This window comes from Enhydra lutris, unplaced genomic scaffold (assembly GCF_002288905.1).
Source record: "Enhydra lutris kenyoni isolate GAN:26980312 unplaced genomic scaffold, ASM228890v2 scaffoldscaffold3, whole genome shotgun sequence".
Lineage (NCBI taxonomy): Eukaryota > Metazoa > Chordata > Mammalia > Carnivora > Mustelidae > Enhydra > Enhydra lutris.
This window is the reverse complement of record NW_019154087.1, coordinates 63832580-63855755: the sequence shown is the minus strand read 5'-3', so window position 1 is coordinate 63855755 and position 23176 is coordinate 63832580. Positions and strand designations below refer to the sequence as shown.

The following is a 23176-nucleotide window of genomic DNA, read 5'->3' as shown; positions in this document are numbered from 1 at the left end:
TTAGAGGGTATTATGCTTAGCGAAATAAGTCAATCAGAGAAAGACAACTATCATATGATCTCCCTGATATGAAGAAGTGGAGATGCAACGTGGGGGGGTTCGGGGGTAGGAAAAGAATAAATGAAACAAGATGGGATTGGGAGGGAGACAAACCATAAGACACTCTTAATCTCACAAAACAAACTGAGGGTTGCTGGGGGGAGGAGGGTTGGGAGAGGGTGGTGGGGTTACGGACATTGGAGAGGGTATGTGCTATGGTGAGTGCTGTGAAGTGTGTAAACCCGGCGATTCACAGACCTGTACCCCTGGGGCTAATAATACATTATATGTTTATAAAAAAATTTAAAAAATGTTTAAAAAAGGTCCATTCAGAAATCTATTTCCAATTTCTATCTTTCCTTGTCTCCTCCATCCCCTTAAAGTTACTTTTATTAGTTTTTTTTAAGATTTTGTTTATTTATTTGACAGACAGAGATCACAAGTAGGCAGAGAGGCAGGCAGAGACAGAGAGAGGAAGAAACAGGCTCCTTGCTGGCAGAAAGCCTGATCAGGGGCTCGATCCTAGGACCCTGGGATCATGATCTGAGCCGAAGGCAGAGGCTTTAACCCACTGAGCCACCCAGGTGCCCCACTTTTATTAGTTTTTTTTTTTAAAACAAATATATTCATAGTTGTATTTGCAGCCCCCTCCTCAAATAGATAATACCATACTATACATACTCTTCTCTACCTTGCTTTGTTCATTTATCCTGGTGACCATTTCTATCTAAAGCAGTTTAAGACATATTCTTCATTGTGAAGATGTATCTCATCTTCATTTCAACGGTTTATTGAATCTGTTTCCTACATTTGATGGAATTTTGATCATGTATAGTCTTTTGCTATTTTAAGTAGTACTATGATTACTAGCCTTCGTGCAAATATCTTAATTATTTTTCCTACTGAATCTATAAGAGAGATTTCTAAAATTGGGGCTACTAGGTCAGGGATTAAGTACACATGTACTCTTGGTAGACACTGCTAAATTGCCCTCCATTGGACTTGAATATTTACATATTTTCTATAGCAGTGTACGCCATCTTAACATTCCATGAGTACTGACTCAAAAACTGTCATATGTCAAACTAAAAGTTTACTGTCAACATATACAAACACACTAGAAATGGCCATAATGCTGCTTCCATTTTTCATACCACTGCCAAGAGCAACACTTAACCTCTTTATTGAACTCAGGACAGAAACAACCCACAATGAAAAATAATTATACTTTAGGATAATTTTTTGGTCTAGTGATTAGGTTTTCATAAGACTTAAAAATATCAAAGAGTAGCCAATAAGAATATTAGTAAAATGGAACCTCAAGGGATATTCTCCAAAGGTTCTATGTTGAGATGCTGTTCAGGGGAGCTATTTATATCACCAACTGTCACACCTCAAATTTGTATTCTTTTCTCATCTCAAACTGTGACTGCCTTTAGGATTCTTTCATATTGGGGAGAGGGGTTGTAATGATAAGATTCTGACATTGTTTTTATTTGTCAAATTTCTCACTTCTTTGTTTTCAAAATATCTGTCATTTAAACTTCACCCGGGGATTCCTAACTATAGCTGTAACTGCTGCTAAGATCCATTGCCCACTTCTGTTTTGTCATTTTTTGGTGTTGCTTTTTATTTTCTATCATGCTCCCCAGCTCCCAATGTGAAAGACCTAGACTTTCAATTAATAGCATCAGCCAAACTTCATTTTGATCTAGCTCTGAAATGATGAACTGCATACAAGAACTGTCCCTTTCTCAGAGACATTCACTTGTGAATGGGTACTCAGGAACTGCTTCTAATTTATCAGAGAAGGTTTATTTGGTTTATGTTTGTGTGTTGTTGTTTCCAACTATTTTTATAATGAGCACTACATATAAGGTACCATGAAAGTATTACAAACAGAAACAGTCACTGCCCTTAAGGAACTCCTAATCTAGTTGAGATAGGTTATACACATAAAAAGCCAAATTAAGCCATAAAAGCCAAATTAATAGTGTTAACTACCAGTGTTATAAGAGCACAAAGAATTCATATACCCTGACCCAATGGAAGAATCCCTACTCACACCAGGCTTTCAATAAAAAGTAGGCTCAAACAAGTTTAGGAGAGAGATGTAAAGAGAGATGGAATAATGTGAGTAAATACACAAATTGGGAAAGGATAATCAGCAATCCATGAGAAGAAAGACTTCACTTACGAAAGAAACAACTTTTTGTTGTTGTTTTTTAAGGCAAACTACATGTTAAGCTTACTTTAAAAGAAGACAGTTTTTTCTCTTTATGCCTAATAATTATGCTAAAATTCTTCTATGTCAGATAGGCAAACATAAGATTTTTCAAGTAATAATCTCTATAGGTTATACTATTTACTATTAGCATGATTTGTTTCTGTCATGTGGAAGCGTTTAACATTGTATTTACATATAAAGTTAAAGTGTTTATTCTAAATATCAATACCTCAAAATACAGAAAAACTAAGTTCCCAAGGAATGTGCATTAAAAAAGAATCTTCATAGTATACTTCCTTAGAACACTAAAATTAATGTTGTAAAACATGATTTAAGCTCTTTTTTAAGGTAAAGAGTAAAAGCAAAGTACTTCTATTTTTTATTTCCCCAAAATACTGAATATTTAGATTTTAACTTATTATTAATGGTAAAATAAACGCATAAATGCATACTATGTGCCCGTCACTATGTTATGTGCTTTACATACATTTGTCACAGAGTTAATAATACAAGATGTAACAGTTTGCTTTTTTAAAGTTATTCTCTTAATATTTTTATGGGGCTTAGTTCTTACATCTAATGTTTTATGTGCCATTATTTTGCTTTTACTGCAAAAGAAAGATCTGGCTCCCAAAGATAAAGGAGATTTTTGGTAAATGGTGAAGGTAAAGAAATAAATGACCCACTTGGCTAGTGTGTAATTACACTGCCTGAGATTGTAACAATCTATCACATGAAGGAGGATGACACCACACTAAGGGGTGAGTCAAAGGAGATAGCCTTTGACTAACTACGGGACCCCGACGATCGATACTCCACAGATAGTGTGCTCTCAAAAACAATTGAATTCTAAAAAAGTTTGAAAATAGATTCCCCCTTCCTTCTGATACTGATCAGAGACCTATCTTGACCTTATTCTGGAAGAGTGATACTTTCTTAAAAAGGTATATGAAACACATAAATCCTTTCTATCTCTAGATTGTTCTTTCAAGTGGATATTTAACACATTCCTATTATAATAACAGTCCTACAAGCAAAAAGCCTACTGAAATCTTTATTTCTTTATTACACAAATATGCTCTTTCAATTAGCAGTTATCAAGTTACCATAACACTTAAATATTATGATATTTAACTTAGGTAAATAATTTTGGTAAATATCCCAAAGACTGAAAGTGTGAAAAATCTATCAGAAAATTTAAATTTCCAAATGAGATTTGTAGTAGCTACTGAACTTGAACTTAATAGATGTAAAAAGCAAACAGAAAGAAACTTTAAAAACAAAAGGAAAATGTAACTGTAAATCCATATAATATTTCACAAAATGATTTTATAGGACAATCACATTAGAATTATCTTAACACACTGTATATTTTCTCACAAATCCTTACACTATCTCAGAATAAATCCTATTACCTTAAAAAGTTATTAAATTCAGGGGCACCTGGGTGGCTCAGTGGGTTAAAGCCTCTGCCTTCGGCTTGGGTCATGATCCCAGGGTCCTGGGATCGAGCCCCGCATCGGGCTCTCTGCTCAGCAGGGAGCCTGCTTCCCTCTCTCTCTCTGCCTACCTCTCTGCCTACCTGTGATCTCTGTCTGTCAAATAAACAAATAAAATCTTAAAAAAAAAAGTTATTAAATTCATTAAACTACACCAAAAGTATAGTACTTCTCTTTCATTTTCAAATTATATCATACAGAATTTCTGCACTTAAAGTATCTATAAATAAAAAGGCAAATATGTGGGCACCTGGGTGGCTCAGTGGGTTAGCCTCTGCCTTCGGCTCGGGTCATGATCTCAGGGTCCTGGGATCAAGTCCCACATCAGGCTCTCTGCTCAGCAGGGAGCCTGCTTCCCTCTCTCTCTCTCTCTGCCTGCCTCTCTGCCTACTTGTGATCTCTCTTCTGTGTGTCAAATAAATAAATAAAATCTTTAAAAAAAAAAAAAAGGCAAATATCTTTGGGGACTTCAAAGTCCCCAAAAGATAATTAGATGGAAAGCAAAATCTAATCCAAATTCCATTTTTTTCCTTTCCACAGAAGCTCAGAAGATAGCAAACATAATGTAATCCATGAGATCATAAACTGTTATGAAGTGAAAGATTATAAAATGAAACTTTGTAAGAATCTTAGACTTCATATTGATACTGTAATATCACTACCACAGAGGAAGACAGAGTGAATACATGAAAGCCTCTATTTGATTCATGCAAAATGCCATTTGGCAGAAATGTAAGTAATGAGAAGGTATTACTCCACAAAGTCACAGTAGATCACCTCTATTTTACAGGGTTATAGCAATCTGATCCCACCCAAAATACAAGCTTGTTAAGATTAAAGAATTAGGGCGCCTGGGTGGCTCAGTGGGTTAAGCCTCTGCCTTCGGCTCAGGTCATGGTCTCAGGGTTCTGGGATCGAGCCCCGCATCGGGCTCTCTGCTCAGCGCAGAGCCTGCTTCCTCCTCTCTCTCTGCCTGCCTCTCTGCCTACTTGTGATCTCTGTCTGTCAAATAAATAAAATCTTTAAAAAAAAAAAAAAAAGATTAAAGAATTACCCTGGGGGCTTTTAAAAAATCCAGAGAAATGGCCAAGCCTCAGAACAATTAAATCTCTGTGAGTGTAATCCACTGTGGATCCACTGTGATCCAGGCAACAGGATTTCTTAAATCTTCCCAAATTCCAATATGTAGACAAGGTAGAGAACCACTGCTATATGGTACAGATCCATCTGCAAAGGTGAAAAAGGTGTGAAGGAAGTACACAAAAAGCAGCAATGCATGGTGAGGCAATGGGAATATTGTTTGATAACAAAGATTATATTGTACTCTAAACCTCTAAATTAGCAATTTAATTAGATAAGCAAATTATGTTTAAAATGCAAATATAACTTGAATAGCTAAATTTATTGAAATGCCCATATCTGTACCTTGACATAATTTATCTAACAAAATGTAATCTAGCTAATATAAGCCACACTCACTAATGGAAACTGTGATTGCCTGGAGGTAAGTGGTCATTTTAGAAAAGGAATCTAGGAGGTTGACTTTGAATTTCTAGAAAAAACTTCAAAGGCACTGTGTAAGTATGAAGGGAAAGGAGTCTAGATAAGACCAGGGTACAATAAGATGGCAAAAGCATGTCAAATTGATGAGACAAGGTATGCCAGAAAGTATCACTTCCATTATTGTCTACAAAAATTTGTTAAGATGGCAAGTATGATATAAAAATAAAAGAATTACTTTGAGTATAATTAATTTCATCCCTAAACAGTTTATTTCTTTGTTTCCAGCTCAATTTAGGACAGCTCCTCCTAACACTTTTAAAGTGTACAAAGAAACATCAAAACATCCTTTTATCAATGTTGTTTCCTTCATTCACTGCCAAATATTGTACATAGTATATGCCAAGTACTGGTCCAGGGATTGAGAATATTAAAATGAATTAATTATAATTTTCTACTCTCCATGTACTTTTCATGTAGTGGGAAAAACAGAAAATGCATACCAGATTATAAGTGCTGTTGAAGGAGGTTATCAGGGGGATGTGACCACCACATGACTGACAAACTTGACCAAGGCAAGTGGAGGCTTCTTATCCCGTCTCCTGTCCTTGGAATGTGTGTTCTACCCACTTTCCTACTCAGGAGATGCTTCAAGGATGCAGCATTGAGAGAGTAATGTGATTGAGACCATTGGAATGTACACATGACTGAATCCATTTAATATCTCTACATAGACTCTGACAGACAGGTACAGAGATCTAATTCATCCAGCACCTGCCCAAGATAAGCCTTGTATGAAAGTTTCCTTCCTTCTTAAATGTACTTATTAAATCTAGAATGGTCTGCGTCTTTATCCAGTTTCTCCTTTCCCTCTGTATATGGGCATCATTTACACATGTCACCAGGGAACTCCCAAAGTTGCAAACTAACAAGTGCTTTGATACATGTATTTATCAAGTGTTATGATAACACACATGAGCAAGAAAACAATTTACCAGGTAATATTACCAGAGAAAAAGAAGGGACAGAGGCTGATAAGGTACATAGAGGAAGTTACATTTCAAATGGGTTTTCAAAGATAAATAGGAATTTACTAAGCAGGAGGACGGGGAGAACAATGAAGACACTAAGAAGAACATGAGTAAAGACGAAGAAAAATGCATCTAGAATGCAAGTTGCCTACTATGGCTAAAGACACATGGATGAATGGCAAGGAAGATTTAAAGACTAGCACTAAGGGGCCTTGAATGTCATGTCTTAAGTTTATCAACAGAGAGTGAGTTTAACAAGGGTACTATGGGGGCTTCAATAATGTTGAGAGAGACTGAGATCAAGGAAACAAATTGGTAGATTACTTGTAGACTTCTGTAACCAGAAGTGTTTCTAGGTTTAATCATAACCTAATTATTATAATGGGCTATAAATAGGGATAGTATAAGCAATGGAAAGCTGTTCTGATCTCAGAATAGACCCTGGATTTTTCTCTTTTCAACAAATGCCTAATTATTGTTTAGCATCTTATCTAAAATGGACTATGGTATGTATGTTTACATTACTTAACACAGCATAGCCAAAAACATAGTAGCCTGTCACTAACTTCTCACTTGAATGTTTTTCCATGTCAACACTATTACATCACATGTAATCTAGATTTCCTGCTACCAATCTACAGAATTTGCTCTCTCAGAGTACATCTAATCCAAAAGACCCCTCCTTAACACCCATCCCCTCAAGTATTCTATATCATTTCACATGAAAGATAGGAATTAACACTGCCATTTAAGAGTTGAGAAAAACTGAGGTGTCGATTTAAAAAAAAAAAAAAAACTAACTAAAAGAGCTGATTTTCAAATCCAGAGCTATATGAGGCCAAAAGCCATGATTGTACTTCTATACCAAAATTATTTAATGAGATAGTTTTCTTGTAATCATGAAAAGATTATAACTTTAAGAAGCCTAACAACTTCTGGTTCTTTTTCTTTTAAAAATAATTAAAACAGGGCGATTGGGTGGCTCTAGTGGGTTAAGCCTCTGCCTTCGGCTCAGGTCATGATCTCAGGGTCATGGGATCGAGTCCCACATCGGGCTCTCTGCTTGGCAGGGAGCCTGCTTACCCCTCTCCCCCTCTGCCTGCTTCTCTGCCTACTTGTTATCTCTGTCAAATAAATAAATAAAATCTTAGAAAAAAAATAAAAATAATTAAAACATTATGTAAGGCTTTTTTGGAGGCATGATGAGTTTTGATAAATAAATGCAATTGTGTCAGGATCAGTAAGACTACTTTTAGATTCACTGATTCACTAGGAGAACTCAGAGAATTCAGTAGATAATCATCCTCACGACTACCATTTCTTATTTAAAAAAAAAAAAAAAAAAAGGATGCAAAGAAAACCAACAAAGAGAAAAGACATGTTATGTGAAGTCTGGAGTAAATCAGGCACACATTTCCAAAAGTCCTCTCAGGATGTGTTTAATTCCTCCCGCAATGAACTAAAAGAACATGTGTGAAATGTTTGTCTAGGGAAGCTCATTAGAGAGTTGGTTCCTAAGGCTTTTATTTGGGACTGGTCACTAAGGCATCCTCTACCTACCATGGGCCATAATTCCAGACTCTCTGCAGGAAACGTGATGTTTAGCATAAACTGCATTGTTTCTATATTCTAGGCACAGTGAGCCACTCTTACATTTGGAGAAAGTTTTATATTTGTATAAAAAACTATATGTCATTCCAATTCCCATATGCCATTCAAGGGTCAATCTTCTAATCAGCTTTCTAAGAATAAGAATCTGTTACATTAATGCATCTACAGAGTTGTGTAATCACCAACACAATCAAGAACAGTTTTGTTACACACATAAGCACACATAAAAAATGCTCTTTCCACCTCTAACAGTCAACCTCAACAAATCCCAGGTCTGATTTTTACCTCTACAGTTTGCCTATTCCAAAATTTCATACAAATAAAAATTTTGAGTCTAGCTTTTTTCAGTGTGATGCATTTAAGATTTATCCATGTTGTTGAATGTACCAGTAATTTATTCTTTTTTATTGCTGAGCAACAGTCCACTGTACGAACATATCATAGATATCCTTATCTGCTATAAAAACATTCGGAATAGGGTTGTTTTTTTTCCTGTTAACTACATTTCGATTTTACTTGAGTCAATATCTAAGAGTAGGGTTCTTGGGTTACATAGCCACTTTATAAGAAGATGACAAATAGTTCTTCAAAGTGGTAATACCATTTGCACTCCTACCATGAATGTGTAAAAGATCCATAAAATAGTTTGAAATAAAGGTATTCAGTGGTTTCCTCATAACTTCATGCAGGCCGTAAAGAAGAAATCTAATTGGTTGGGTCAGCAATCACATAATGAAAAGCATATACCAAAGTACTCCTTTATCCCATGGCAAAATTCACTCATCTTTCAAAATCCAATTTAAATGTAACTGTTTCTCCCATAAATTTAGACAAAATTGATTACTCCTTAGTTTTATCACATCATTTTGAATTTAAATTTAAATTTAAACCAGAATTTAAACATTATTTATAATATATTATAGTTATTTATACTTATCTATTTTCCTGTTTGTTTCTCAACTCCTTGATAATATTATGGTGTACTCAGCTTTGAATTTCTATCATATCAGTATCAAAGACCTAGCAATCAACAATTTATCCTAAAATAAATAAGGAAAGACCCTCCACTCTGGCCAAGATAGAGTAATGACAATTTACCCTATAAAATAAAACAACCAAAAATACTAGATAAACAAAATGATAGTTTTCATGACACTAGACATCAGACAATAAAAGACGGAGATCCCTAAAAGGTAGGAAACAAACAAGGTGAGTCCTATAATTTCCCTAGCTCACAGTCTTGAGAGCTTCTAGCCAAAGCACTGGAGGGGAACCTAAGCAAAGTCCAGTGGATTCTGAGTTCAAGAAACAGAAGAACTAAAAGCTCATAGGACAGAGTACTGAAAAGGAGAGAGCCGCACAGAGAAAGGACACAAGAGATGTAAAGGAGGTTGCCCTCAAGTACTCTGCAGAGATCTAATTATCACAAGCATGTGAAGAAACGACCCAAGGCCAGAGAAAGAACAAAAATGAGAAAAGGTTCAATATCCTTCTCTTAATAATTGATAGGACAAATAGACAGAAAATCAGTAAGATTATATAAGACTTGAACAACACTATCAACCAACTTGACCTAATTGACACTTATAAAATACTACAGCCAATGACAGCATAATATACATCCTTTTCAAGCATACTTGAAACATTCACCAAGACACAATATTCTGGGCCATAAAACAAATATCAACAAATTAGACAGGATTCACATCATACAAAGTATGTTTTCTGAATGGAGTTAAATCAGAAATAATTAAAAAACAATCGAAATATTCACAAACTAAATAACACCTTTCTCAATATCCCTGTGTCAAAGGAGGAAATCAAAAGAGAGGTAGAAAACATTTGAACAGAAGAAAAACAAAAATACCACTAATCGAAATGTGTAGAATACTAAAGCTGCACCTTAGTGCCTAAGTGCCTATATTAGAAGAAAAGCCTAAAATCGGTGACCTTAAGAAAAACAAGAGCAGAGATGCCTGGGTGTCTCAGTCAGTTGAGCATCTGACAACTGATTTCAGCTCAGATCATGATCTCAAGGTTCTGGGATCAAGCCAAGCCTCAGGTTCTGAGCTCAGCAGAGTCTGCTTGAGAGTCTCTCTCTTAGTCTCACTCTGCCCCTCACCCTTGCACATGCACATGAGCTCATGCACTGTCCTCTCTCTCTCTGAAATAAATCCTAAAAAAAGAGAAAAGGAAAAAAAAATTTTAAAGAACAAATTTAACCCAAAGGAGAAGAAAGGAAATAATTAAAAATCACAATGAAAATCAAAGACTGTAAGACAAAAAATAAAAATCCATCAAGCAAAAAGAGAGAGGAGACACAAATTGCCAGTGTCAAGAATGAGAGAGGCAACATTACTACATACCTTGCAAACATATAAAGAATAAGTATTATAAACAACTACATGGCACTAATTTGAATAACTTTCATAAGTGAGAAAGTGAATTTGTAGTTTAAAAACAGAAAAATTCTAGGCTCTACTGCCTGGCTCTACTGCCAAACACTTTAAAATATTCAAGGAAGAAATATCCATTTTACATGAATTACTCTGATTTTGATGAGGAAGAAAGACTTCCCACTCATTTTATGAAGCTAGTATCCTGATACAAAACATGACAAAGGCATTCCAAGAAAACTACAGACCTGTATCTTTCATGAACACAGAGCAAAAATTCTAAATGGAGAGTTACACCAAATCATAATTCAATCATATATAAAAATAATACATCATGACCAAGAGAAGTTCATCCTCAGAATGCAAGATTTAACATCCAAAATAGAACATATTATTTCTTAATAATAAATTAAGAAACAAACAAAGAAAAACCACACAATTATCTCAATAGACATAGAACAAGCATCTGACAATACCTAGCCATGATTCCTCAATCTGATAAAAGGCATCCATGAAAAACCTACAGAAACATTATATTTAATAATAAAGAACTAAATGTCTCCCCTGCCCCTAAAATCAGGATCAAGACATCAATTTATAGATGTCATCACTTCTATGCAACATTATGCTAGATAATTAGGCAAGAGAACAAAAAAACAAAAACCTCAAAAAATCTAGATTAGAAAAGAAATAAACTGTCTTTTTTGCAGACAGCAAAACTGTCTATATATAAAATCAGATAGAAGGTACAAAAAGATCTACCAGAATAACTGAGTTGAGCAAAATTGTGGGATACAAGATCAACATACAAAAAGAAACTATATTTCCATACACTAGTAACAATCAGAAATTAAAAATAACATTTGATTTCAATAGGATCAAGAAAATATGAAACCCAAATAAATAAATCCAAAATGGAGTGTAAAATGTGTGCATTGACAGCTACAAAAGATAGCTGAGAGAAATTACAGAAGACCTAAATAAATGTAGAGATATTTCTTTTTCATCGGTTGGTAGACTCAATATAATTATGATGTCAATCTCCCCAAAGTTATCAATAAAATCCAATCAAAATCCCAGACGGCTTCTGTATAGAAAGTGACAAGTTAATTCTAAAATACATTTGTAAATTCCGAAGACCTAGACTATCCAAAACAACTCTGAAAAAGGAATAAAGTTGGAAGTCTAATAAAACCTGACCTCAAAACTTATTTCAAAGCTACAGTAATCAAGACCATGTGATCCTCACAGGAAGATAGCTGGAGATCAAAAAGACAGAAGAAAAAGTCCAGAAATAAACCCATGTATATATGGATAACAGAATTTAGATAAAGGTGCAAAAGGTTACTCAGTGGATAAAGGATTGTTTTTTTAATAAGTGGTGCTAGAACTATTGGATATTCATATGAAAAATATGATCTTCAATCCATGCCTTCTATCATATACAAAAATTAGTTCTAAATCGTTCTTGGATGTAAAGGTAATACGCAAAGCTATAAAATTTCTAGGAGAAAAATTAAAAAAAATCTTTGTGAGCCTAAGTTAGGCAAAGATTTTTAAAATATGATACCAAAAGCACGATCCACACATAAAAACATAATTTAAAAAGTCATAGCTTCACTAAAGTTAAAAACTCCTTCCAAAAGATGCTTGCATGAAAATGAAAAGGCAAGCCACAGACTGGAAGAAAACACGTGTAAAGCAAATACTTATGTATTTATATCCTCAATATATAAAGAACACTTATAATTTAATAATAAAAGATAACCTACTTTTTAAATGGTCGATATGAACATTTCACCAAAGAAGATATATACCTACATGAAATACTAATTAGCACATGAAAATATGCTCAATATTATTAGCTATTAGGGAAATGCAAATTAAAATCATAAATACCCGTACACTTTCAATAGACTGCCTAAAATTAAAAACAGATTACCAGTGTTGTCTGAGGATGTAAAGGAACTGGAACTCTAATACACTGCTGGTGGCAATGTAAAATGGCATAACCAAACAATTTAGCAGTTTCTTTAAAAAATACACTAAAATAAACCTATGGTATGATAACAGTTATTCCACTGGTAGATATTCACTCAAGAGAAAAGATAGCACATACCCACATAAAGACTTCAACATGAACGTTCATAACAGCTTTATTTGTAAGACCCAAAAACTGGAGACAGAAAATGTGCAACAAGTCAAACAGGTAAAACAAATTGCGGTATATCCATATAACCAAATACTACTCAGGAATAAAAAGAAATGAGCGACAGAAATATACAACCGCAATGGATGAATCTCAACATAATCACGTTGAGTAAAGCTAGAAAAAAAAAAGGAATATAAACTAGATAGAGTCAGTTCTAGAAAATGCAGGCTAATCTAAAGAGAGAGCAGATCAGTGGTTGGCTGGAGGCAGGGAGAGGGAAAAAGGGATCACAAAGGGCAGGAGGAAATCTCTTAATTATGGTGTTAGTTTCAAGGATATAAATATGTCCACATATAAAACTGTACACCTTAGGCACCTGGGTGGCTCAGTGGGTTAAAGCCTCTGGCGCCGGCTCAGGTCATGATCCCAGGGTCCTGGAATCAAGGCCCGCATCGGGCTCTCTGCTCAGCAGGGAGCCTGCTTCCCCCCCCCTCTCTGCCTGCCTCTCTGCCTACTTGTGATCTCTGTCTGTCAAATAAATAAATAAAATCTTTAAAAAAAAACCTGTACACTTTAAGATATGTGGAATTTATTGTATATCAATCACACTTCCATAAAAGTAAACAAGGGTGGAGCACCTGAGTGGCTCAGTGGGTTAAAGCCTTTGCCTTGGGTTCAGGTCATGATCTCAGGGTCCTGGGATGGAGCCCTGCATTGGGCTATCTGCTCAGCTCCTGCTTCCTCTTCTCTCTCTCTTTCTGCCTGCCTCTCTGCCTACCTGTGATCTCTGTCTGTCAAATAAATAAATAAAATCTTTAAAAACAAAAAAAGTAAACAAGGCCTTATTCTTTTATATTCTATTTTTTATGTTTATAATTATCATTTTTTTTCTGTGTCCAAGACCAGGCAAAGCGGCTCATATTTAACATTTGATATTTATTTTTTATTAATTTTTCTAAGAGATTTTATTTATTTGAGAGAGAGAGAGCAGCAAATAGGGGAGCAGCCAAGGGAGAACGAGAAGCAGGCTCTGAGCCTGATACAGGGCTCAATCCCACAACCCTGGGATCATGACCTGACCCAAAACCAGAGGCTTAACCCACTGAGCCACCCAGGCGCCCCAACATCTGATATTTAATCCTGTGAAATACCATCCCTATTTTGCTCATTAAAGGAAAATATAAGGAAAATGGAGGCCTGAAAGGCTAACTAGTACTGAAACATAACTACAAACCAAGTGCTCTGCCCATATCACATACCTAGTAAGTAAAGAGATCCAAACTCATGTCTACCTTAAGTAATCACTAGCTTTTATTAATGTATCATCTCAGAGACAGGATTAAGAGGATGGGCACTATGATACTAAGTCGAATAAGCCCCTCCCCACAAAGATGTCCACATACTAACCACTGAACTGTGACTATATTGCCTTACATGGTAAAAGGGACTTTGTAGATGTGATTAAAGATCTAGAGATAGATTATCCTGGATTATCCCAGCAGACTACTGTAATCACAAAGTCCTTACAAGAGGGAGGCAAGAGGGTTAGAGTGAGAGAAGGCAATGTGATGATAGGAGCAGAGGGAAGAAGACTGACAACAGAAGCAGAGTCAAAGAGAAATTCTAAGATGTTGTGCTACTGGTTTTGAAGATGGAGGAAAGGGCCATGAACCAAGGAATGCAGGTATCCTCTAGAAACTATAAAAAAATAATAATAATAAAATAAAGGATTCTCCAGAAGGAACATAGCCCCTCCTGACTTCAGAATTTCCAAAACAACACTTATTCAAGCCACTACATTTGTGGTAACTTACTACATCAGCAATGAGAAAATAATACAGGCTCTACAATCAGTGCAGTCCTTTGTTCCCAACAATAAGGCTCTACATAATTATGCTTGTAGTAAAACCTCCTGATAATGATGAAAATGATGAACTCTTCAGATGTGGGAGAACATAAGAAAGGCAGCTCAATGATATCTATGAGTCTTAGTAAAGTCCAAACTACAGGATGTGCCAATAGCTTTAGGGGTTCCTTTGTGAACTTCGAAAGAAAACTCACATGATCCCAAAATAAAGTACTCCCTAGGCTAAGCAGACAGAGAGAGTGGTATCAAGAGACCTCAAGTAGATCTTGGGTCATAACAAACACAAGCTGGGACCAGACAAGTCGTATGTCGTGCATAAAGCATTCACTGTTTCTTTTGTTTTGTTTTTAATTACGCTTGTGCCCTAGGTCCCACAAAAAGAGACAATATTACAAAAAATAAATTTCAAATCTCAGTCTTGATTTTCTAGTTCCTTTCTATTTTTATCATATGTTTAAACTTTGAAATCTATACTTACTCTTCCATTCATTTATCTCATTCTTTCAACAGATATTTATTAAGTAAGTAAAATATTTAAGGCAATATTCTCAGCAAATCTTAATAAACAAAAATGCATATAATACTTTTCCTTCTGACATTTACAGGTTAGGAATAGGGGATGATTTGTCAAGTGATTACTGTATGTCATAAGTATTATAAAGTGGAAAACAGAAACTATTATAGGAGATGTGGCAGGACAGCTAAACTAGGGAGGGAAAAAGAATATGCAATGGCTTGGAGATGAGATACACTCATTCTTCCTTTTTGTCTCTAAGCCATGGGACCATTGAAAGAGTATAAAGCAAAAGTCAGAGTTTATAAGTGGATATATACTGGCAGGAAAGTATCAAAGGGAGGAATGGGGAGCGATATGGCTGGATGGGTGGGTAAAAAAAAAAACTTATGAAGAGATTTTAAGCCAGGTTCATATTCCAATGTTATGTACTAAGAAAATAGTCATCACAGTGATTCTCAACTGACTGCACAGCCCGCAGTCTTAGAGTACTTCTATTTTACTGTAATCTGGCAAAATAGTTTTTAAGAATTGTCTAAATTGGAGGGAAGTGGGGTCTCTGAGTTCTAAGACTAAAAGTCTTAAGCATTAACAATTTGATTTTTATTTAAAAATTTTAGATTTAAAATAAATTTTACAAAAATATTAGAGTTGCTTTACACACTCAGCTTCTCTTACTGTTATCTTATATAACCACATTATAATTATCTAAATTTAATAATTAACAGTGATATAATCCTATTAACTACAGACTTCATTTGAATTGTATTTGAGTTTTCTCAAATGTCCAACAAATTGCCCCTTTTTTGGTCCAGGATCTAGTCCAGAATCCCAAAGTGCATTTAGTAGTTGTATCTCTTTAGATTCCTCAAATCTAGAAAATTTCTTAGTCTTTCCTTGTGTTTCATGACCTGTATATTTTGGATGATTACTGGTTATTTATTTTGTGCACTATTCCCTCAAATTGTCTGAGATTTTCTCTTGATTAGATGGAGGTTTTGCATTTTTGTCAAGAAGGCTATGGAAGTGCTATTGTGTTCTCAGTGCACCATATTAAGTGGTATATGATGTCAATAAGTCTCATCACTGGTGATGTTGACTTTGATCATTTGGTTAATAAGGTGTATGTCAGGCTTCTCCACAATAAAGTTAATCGATTTCTTCCTTGTAATTAATAAGTATTTTGTGAAGAGATACTTTTGAGACTATGATATTATCCTCTTTCATTATTCCTTCATCTAAATTTTAGTATCTATTTTTAATTCTTGCCTATAACAATATTACTAAGGTGCTTACAAAAAGGTCATTTATCTACATTAATTTTTTATATTTAATAATTGGAATTCTACTTTAAGGAAGTGTTGTCACTTATTTGAAAAATTTATTTAATTACTTGACTATATACTCACAAATAATTTTATTCTATGGATTTTAATCTATTCCTATCAACAGTATTGTTCAAATTGTCAAATTTAGCTATCTGAAGTTTCAAATTGGGCCTCTTATGTCCTTTCAACATGCTTCTACCCATTTTTTATGATGTTTTTACCTCCTTACCTTCTAGCACAATAAGATATTCCAAGATCTTCTAAGTTCCCTTTCTCAGCTCTGAAATCAACCATTTCTCCAAGACATTGTTTCTTTTATTAGTGAGTGGCATATTTGCTAGTATGTATGCTAACTTGGACATACCCACACATGTATATTTCTGTTTCTGTTCATCTTTGTGTATATATGTAACAAGTTTGATTCAATTCATCACCACAGGATACATTCTAGACTTTCCTCTTTCCAACTTTGTAACTTCTTTCTCTAACAGGAAGAGATTTCTCTCATCATCCAAACTATATTTACTTATTTGATGAATCCTACTATACATACAAGGAGCTTCAATATTGCTAAAACAAACAAATTTCTTCTTTTTTTTTTAAGATTTTATTTATTCACTTGACAGAGATCACAAGTAGGCAGAGAGGCAGGCAAAGAGAGACGGGGGGAAGCAGTCTCCCCTCTGAGCAGAGAGCCCAATGTGGGGCTTGATCCCAGGAGCCTGAGACCATGACCTGAGCCAAAGGCAGAGGCTTAATCCACTGCACCACCCAGGCGCCCCTAAAACAAACAAATTTCTTAACTAGAGTAAAATATTTGTGTATAATTCCTTTTGTCTTTAGCGTTACTGGATATAGTCACAGTACCATTTCCCAAAATGACTTAGCTTCATTCTTTTACATTCCTCCACACCCATTAGTGTGGTTATGTTATTCATTTGCAGCACAGTTAAATTTTGGATTCCTCCCACATCATATGTTTTTGGTACATGGAAGATTAGTAGCATTTTAAGAGCCAAAAAAGTATGAAAAGGTATAGTCAGAGAAACATCAGTCCCTATCCATCCCTCCTAATTATGTTCCTATTCCCTTACTTTTTTCTAACCCATTTCTTATTAACGTGCTGCAGGTAATCAATCCGATTAAGTTCCTGGTTTACCCTTTCTGTATTTCTTTTAGTACAAATAAATGGCTAACAATTACTTAGCACTTAGTATGTGCCACTGCTGTGTCTTTCCACATATTAATGCCTTTAAATTTTCAAAAGTACCTAAGATTTAAGAGTGTATATACTCTGGAACATCTTCATTCAGGGATCTTTTCTTTCTACTAGGTATTCTTCAGTGTTTTAGATACAACCAAAGGAAATTCATTATAGAATTAGAGAACAAAACCATATATTGCAAAATATTAAGCTGGGTTCTGAAAGTAGTACTTCACAATTAGCAACAGTAGTACTTAACATTTAGTAGCAATTTATATTCCTAAGGTGGTTAATTCACTTTAAAAAGTCAGTCAGGTGCCTACATAAGTACATAAAAATGCTTACTCAGCACATTTATTCTCCAAATAGCCTGAAAAGACATGTAAGACCAGTACTATCCTTACTTTGCATGAGAAAATCAAAGAAATCATTTTAAAAATATAGAAAGGACCTCTATTCTATTAGCTAATCATGAAGGCATAAGTCTTCAAGAAAAATAAGAGAGAGAGAGAGAGACAAAAACAGAGAGGGACAGATAGCAAGCAAGAAAAGCTAGGTTTGAGTCTTCATGTTGGGGAGGAGATAAATAAACATGGGTAAGGTAGGGTCCCAAATGAATGCCTGAGCACAGCCAACTGCCAGCAGAGAATCACTATAAATTGTTGATTAGCAAAGATATCTGAAAAAAGTATACAGGAAAATTAGTAATATATATAATGTCCTAGATAGTGAAAAAGTTGAAGATATGAACGAAGTATAAAATTACTGTGAAATCTGAAAAATATAAAGGCATTATAATGCCTTTCCAACATCAAGTTCTAGGAATGCTCACTGCATTTAGAGAAAAACAACTGGAGAAAAATCCCCCCTTTGACTATTTAAAAAAATGATTTTTACAATTAGCAACACTAGAAAATGTGGAAAGCTACTTTAAAATACCAATGCCCAAGCCCTACTCCAGACCAATTAAATCAGAGCCTATGCAGCAGAGGACTAGACATCAGTATTTTTAAAAATGCTCCATGGTGGGGCGCCTGGGTGGCTCAGTGGGTTGAAGCCTCTGCCTTCGGCTCAGGTCATGATCCCAGGGTCCTGGGATCGAGCCCCACATCTGCTCAGCGGGGAACCTGCTTCCCTTCCTCTCTCTCCCTGCCTGCCTCTCTGCCTACTTGTGATCTCTGTCTGTCAAATAAATAAATAAAATCTTTAAAAAATAATAAATAAATAAAAAATAAAAATAAAAATGCTCCATGGTGATTTTAATTGGCAGAACTGAAAACCACTGGACTAGAGGATCCAATTTGTGGCAAACATCAACAAGGGGATGCCCACGGGCAATGAAATTTCTAACTCTTTTTCAATGGAATATATTTTCTGCTGACTAAGATGCATTCTGCTTTTGCAGAAATATATACTTACTAATGTACTATAATTGTTAATAAAGTAATGTAAAACTAAGAAAATGTACATTTTGTCATTTCTTCATAATGTTAGATATAATGTTCATGATGTTTTTATAATGTTAGAAGTTACTTTTTAAAATTTCATCTCTACTGAGGCTTAACTGAAAAATAAAATTGTAAGATATTTAAAATATACACCGTGGTGATTTCATAATACATATACTTTGTCTCTCCCCTAATCCAGTTAGTTGACACATCCATGACCCCACTTGTGTGCGTGTGTGCATGCGCACGCATTTAAGGCCTACCATCTTAGTAAATTTCAATTATATAATGCCGTGGTATTAACTATAGCCACCATGTTTTACATTAGGCCCTCAGACCTTATTTAGACCCTCAAACCTGAAAGTTTGTACCCTTTTACCAACCCCTCACTATTTTTGCCCACAGTCCTTTTAAAATTTTAATTGAAAGCAATTTTAAGTATATCATAAGTTTATTATTCTAAAGATATAATTTATTCTTTTTAATTTGGGGGAGTAATAAATACGCCATATTTAAAAAAAAAAACCTCTGAAATTTTCCAAATTATCTTTGTAACTAGAATTAGAGATAAGTAACAACATTCTAAATATAAGATACAACAGGATTTCTTTGGCATGATACCAGGAAATAAGAGCCAGGAAATAAAAGGAAGATCCCAGGCCATACTCATAGTGAAGCAACAATCTGTTGAATTCTAAGCTCTATGAGGAAGGTATCCACATCTGTTTTTTCATTGATTTATCCTCAGCAATTAGCATAATGCCTGGCACAAAACAGGTTTAATAAATATTTGTTCCCTAATTAATCTATTTTGAAGACTTAATTAGAAATGCATCAATAAAGGGAAGAAAAGAAGAAAGTAAGGATAAAAGAAAGAAAAGACACTTGGATTACTGACAATGAATTAACTGAATGAGTTCCTTAAAGTAATACAGTCAATCATACTCCAAATGAAGTGGGAGCCAGGAGAACAAGATTTTGAGTCTTGGCTTTGTCAGAGATCAGTTATACAATCTTCAACAAATTATTTAACCTGTCACAACTGTTTCCTCATTCATAAATGAGGAAAGGCACAGATCAGATATATTCTACCATACCTTACAGAGGTGAATACCTGTGTATAAGACTATACCACGTATTTTCAAGAAAAATACGTAACATATCAACCTAAGTATTGCTTTTTAAGACACAGGAAGCATGTGGTAAGAATTCATTAAACCTTAAATTTAAAGTAAAGGAATTTCTACTTCTGAATATACAACCAAAATGTCTAATTTGGAGTAAAATTAAATCATTGTTTATCCAGGAATTTTAACATCAAGCTTTAATTCTCAATGGTCTTCAGCTAGAGAGAAACAACATAAGAAACAAAAAACAAGAGGAAATCTTTCAGTATTTTCTCAGTATTTCTCTCAGTATTTTCCCCAGCAGAAGTCATAAACTTAAGGAAAAGTCACCAAAAACACAATAAAAAACTTAACATGGCCTTTAAACTTCCCACCTTGTTTATAGTTTCCTACATTTGCCTTATCATGCTTCCTTTCTCAATATCTCTCCCCCCACCATATATAGTTTTGCTGAGCCACTTGAGAGTTACAGATAGATAACATGACACTTTCACTGTTAACTACAGCATCTCTTAAAAACAAAGATATTTTCTTATATAACATTACTCGGAAACATTAAGTATTAATGCAATATTATATGTAATATAGAATCTGTTCTTAATTTATTCTAATAAAGAGGCACCTATCTGGGTGGCTCAGTCAGTTAAGCATCTGACTCTTAATTTCTGTTCAGATCATGATCTCAGGGTTGTGAGATCCAGCCCAGGGTTCAGTGCAAAGTCTGCTGGGGATTCCCTCCCCCTTCTCCTTCTGCTCCTCCCCTAAGTTGCACTTTCTCTCTCTCTCCAATAAATAAATAAAATCTCCAAATTATTTTAATAATATTTATAGCTGTTTATGTTGGGAAGTTTTTTTTTTTATTTTAAATAATTTATTTATTTGAGAGAGAGAGAGCATGCACACAAGTGGAGGGTAGGGGCAGAGGGAGAAGCAGATTTCCCACTGAGCAAGGAGCCCAACGTGGGTCTCAATCCCGGGACCCTAGGATTATGACCTGAGCTGAAGGCAGAGGTTTAACTGACTGAGCCACCCAGGTGCCCCATGCTGCAAGGTTTTGACCCAGGTCCAATCAAGCATCACTTTCACCTGTAAGTAACATTTGAATATTGGTGTGTATTATTTACCAAAAATTCATTACACATTTAAGCAAACTAATCCAATATCAGATGGTCAGAGTTATAGGGAATGAGATAAAATACTAGAAAGAGTCCCAGATTATGGTTTAGGAGGTTTGGTCCCACTTTGATTTTATTCTAACAAGCTGCCATTTGAGATCATTTCTGTAAGTAGGCTGAATGATTTTCACATCATGAGGCCTTGAACAGTAGTAAGAAACCCATGAGCTCTAGATATCAACTAACATGGTACCCTTTTTACATATTTTATACAGTGGGGTTCAGATTAAGAACAGTATTTGTAAAAAATGATACTGAGTGGTGGTTTGATTTTGTATAAAAAGTTTAGATACAAGCAAGATAAATAAGTAAAACTTTAAAAGGTAAGTAAAAGGTAGATAGAACAGGAAAAGAAAAAAATAAAATTTTCAAAAGAATAAGACTGATACCTTATGTTTCTGGAAACAAAAAGTCAACCACAGATATAACCTTTCACTGCTAACCACAGCTGAAGTAGCAAATTATAAAGTATAAAAAAACAGGCTTTATTACTTGAAAAACCATGAACATCTCTAAGCCTTCATTTATTCCAAGGTAAACCAGAAGTTAACAGCAGTTACCTCCCAGGGTTGTAGTGAGGATCCAGTGAAATGTATATAAAGGATTCAGCCAGTGTGTGACAGATAGTAAGTACTCAAAAAAGTAACACTAATTACTAATATTAAGAAGTTGCATAATGGTTATAATAGGAACTCTGAATAAAACTGAGTTCAAAAGTAACCCCTCCATTTACTGGCCCTTGGATTTTGTTCCCATGACAATTAAAAAAATTATATATATACTTAATATATTTAAAAATATATATATATTTTATATTTATATTTATATGAGATTGAACACGTGAGAGAAAGAATCTCAAGCTGACTCCTCCCATAGGGCTAGATCTCAAGACCCTGAGATCCTGACTTGAACCAAAACCAAGAGTCAGGTGCTCAACTGACTGAGCCACTGAGGTACCCCTCACATAACAAAACTTTTAAGCTCTAGTTTCTTCATTTGTAAAATGGGGTCAATTAATACTATCTATCTCATTTGTGTATTTTTAAGATAAGATGAAATAATCTTTATAAAACACTTAGCACAATAATTGGCTCAGTTAATTGCTCAATAAGTATTAGCTATTATTAACTTTTATCATAATAGTCATATAAATACTAAATATTAAACTTAATAAATGAAATATAAAGTTATAAATGCAGCATATGTGGGGCACCTAGCTGACTCAGTTGTTACATACAACTCTTGATCTTAGGGTTTTTAGTTCAAAAAATAAAAAAAGGAAAATCAATGGCACCTGGATGGCTCAGTGGGTTAAAGCCTCTGCCTTCGGCTCAGGTCAGGATCCCAGGGTCCTGGGATGGAGTCCTGCATCGGGATCTCTGCTCAGCGGAGAGCCTGCTTTCCCCTCTCTCTCTGACTGCCTCTCTGACTACTTGTGCTGTCAAATAAATAAATAAAATCTTAAAAAAAAATAGGAAAATCAATATAGCGTATGTGGATACAGATATCAACATATGAAGATCTAGATAATTCTTTTCTGATTCTTGAATAAACTTTTAGAAAATAAAGGCTCAGAACTGAAGAGGATCTTAACATCCAATGAACTTAGTTTTATAGTAATATTCCCCATATTTGCAATAATTTGTGTTAATATCTCCCTTCTTTAAACCTCAGGCTCGGGGCGCCTAGGTGGCTGAGTGGGTTAAAGCCTCTGCCTTCGGCTCAGGTCATGATCCCAGCATCCTGGGATAGAGCCCCGTGTCAGGCTCTCTGCTCAGCAGGGAGCCTGCTTCTCCCCCCTCTCTCTCTCTCTGCCTGCCTCTCTGCCTACTTGTGATCTCTGTCTGTCAAATAAATAAATAAAATCTTTAAACCTCAGGCTCTATGCAAAAACAGACTATTGCCTTCTTCCCACAGATAATCAGCCTGGAATAAATGAATATGTATGAAATTAAGATTTTGTTAGTTTAACTTGTTCATTGTCACATGACCAGTTAGTGACAGAGTCAAGAATAGAAATACAGGTATCACACTGGGTAGTACTCTTCCCATGAAACC

At 35.0% G+C, this 23176-nt stretch overlaps 1 protein-coding gene across 1 annotated transcript in view; it reads right to left on the bottom strand.

The window, feature by feature from the left end:
• The window catches only part of LOC111153330 (LPS responsive beige-like anchor protein), a 754899-nt gene that overhangs the window by 352506 nt on the left and 379217 nt on the right, over positions 1–23176 (bottom strand). The gene's annotated exons all lie outside the window — the stretch shown is intronic.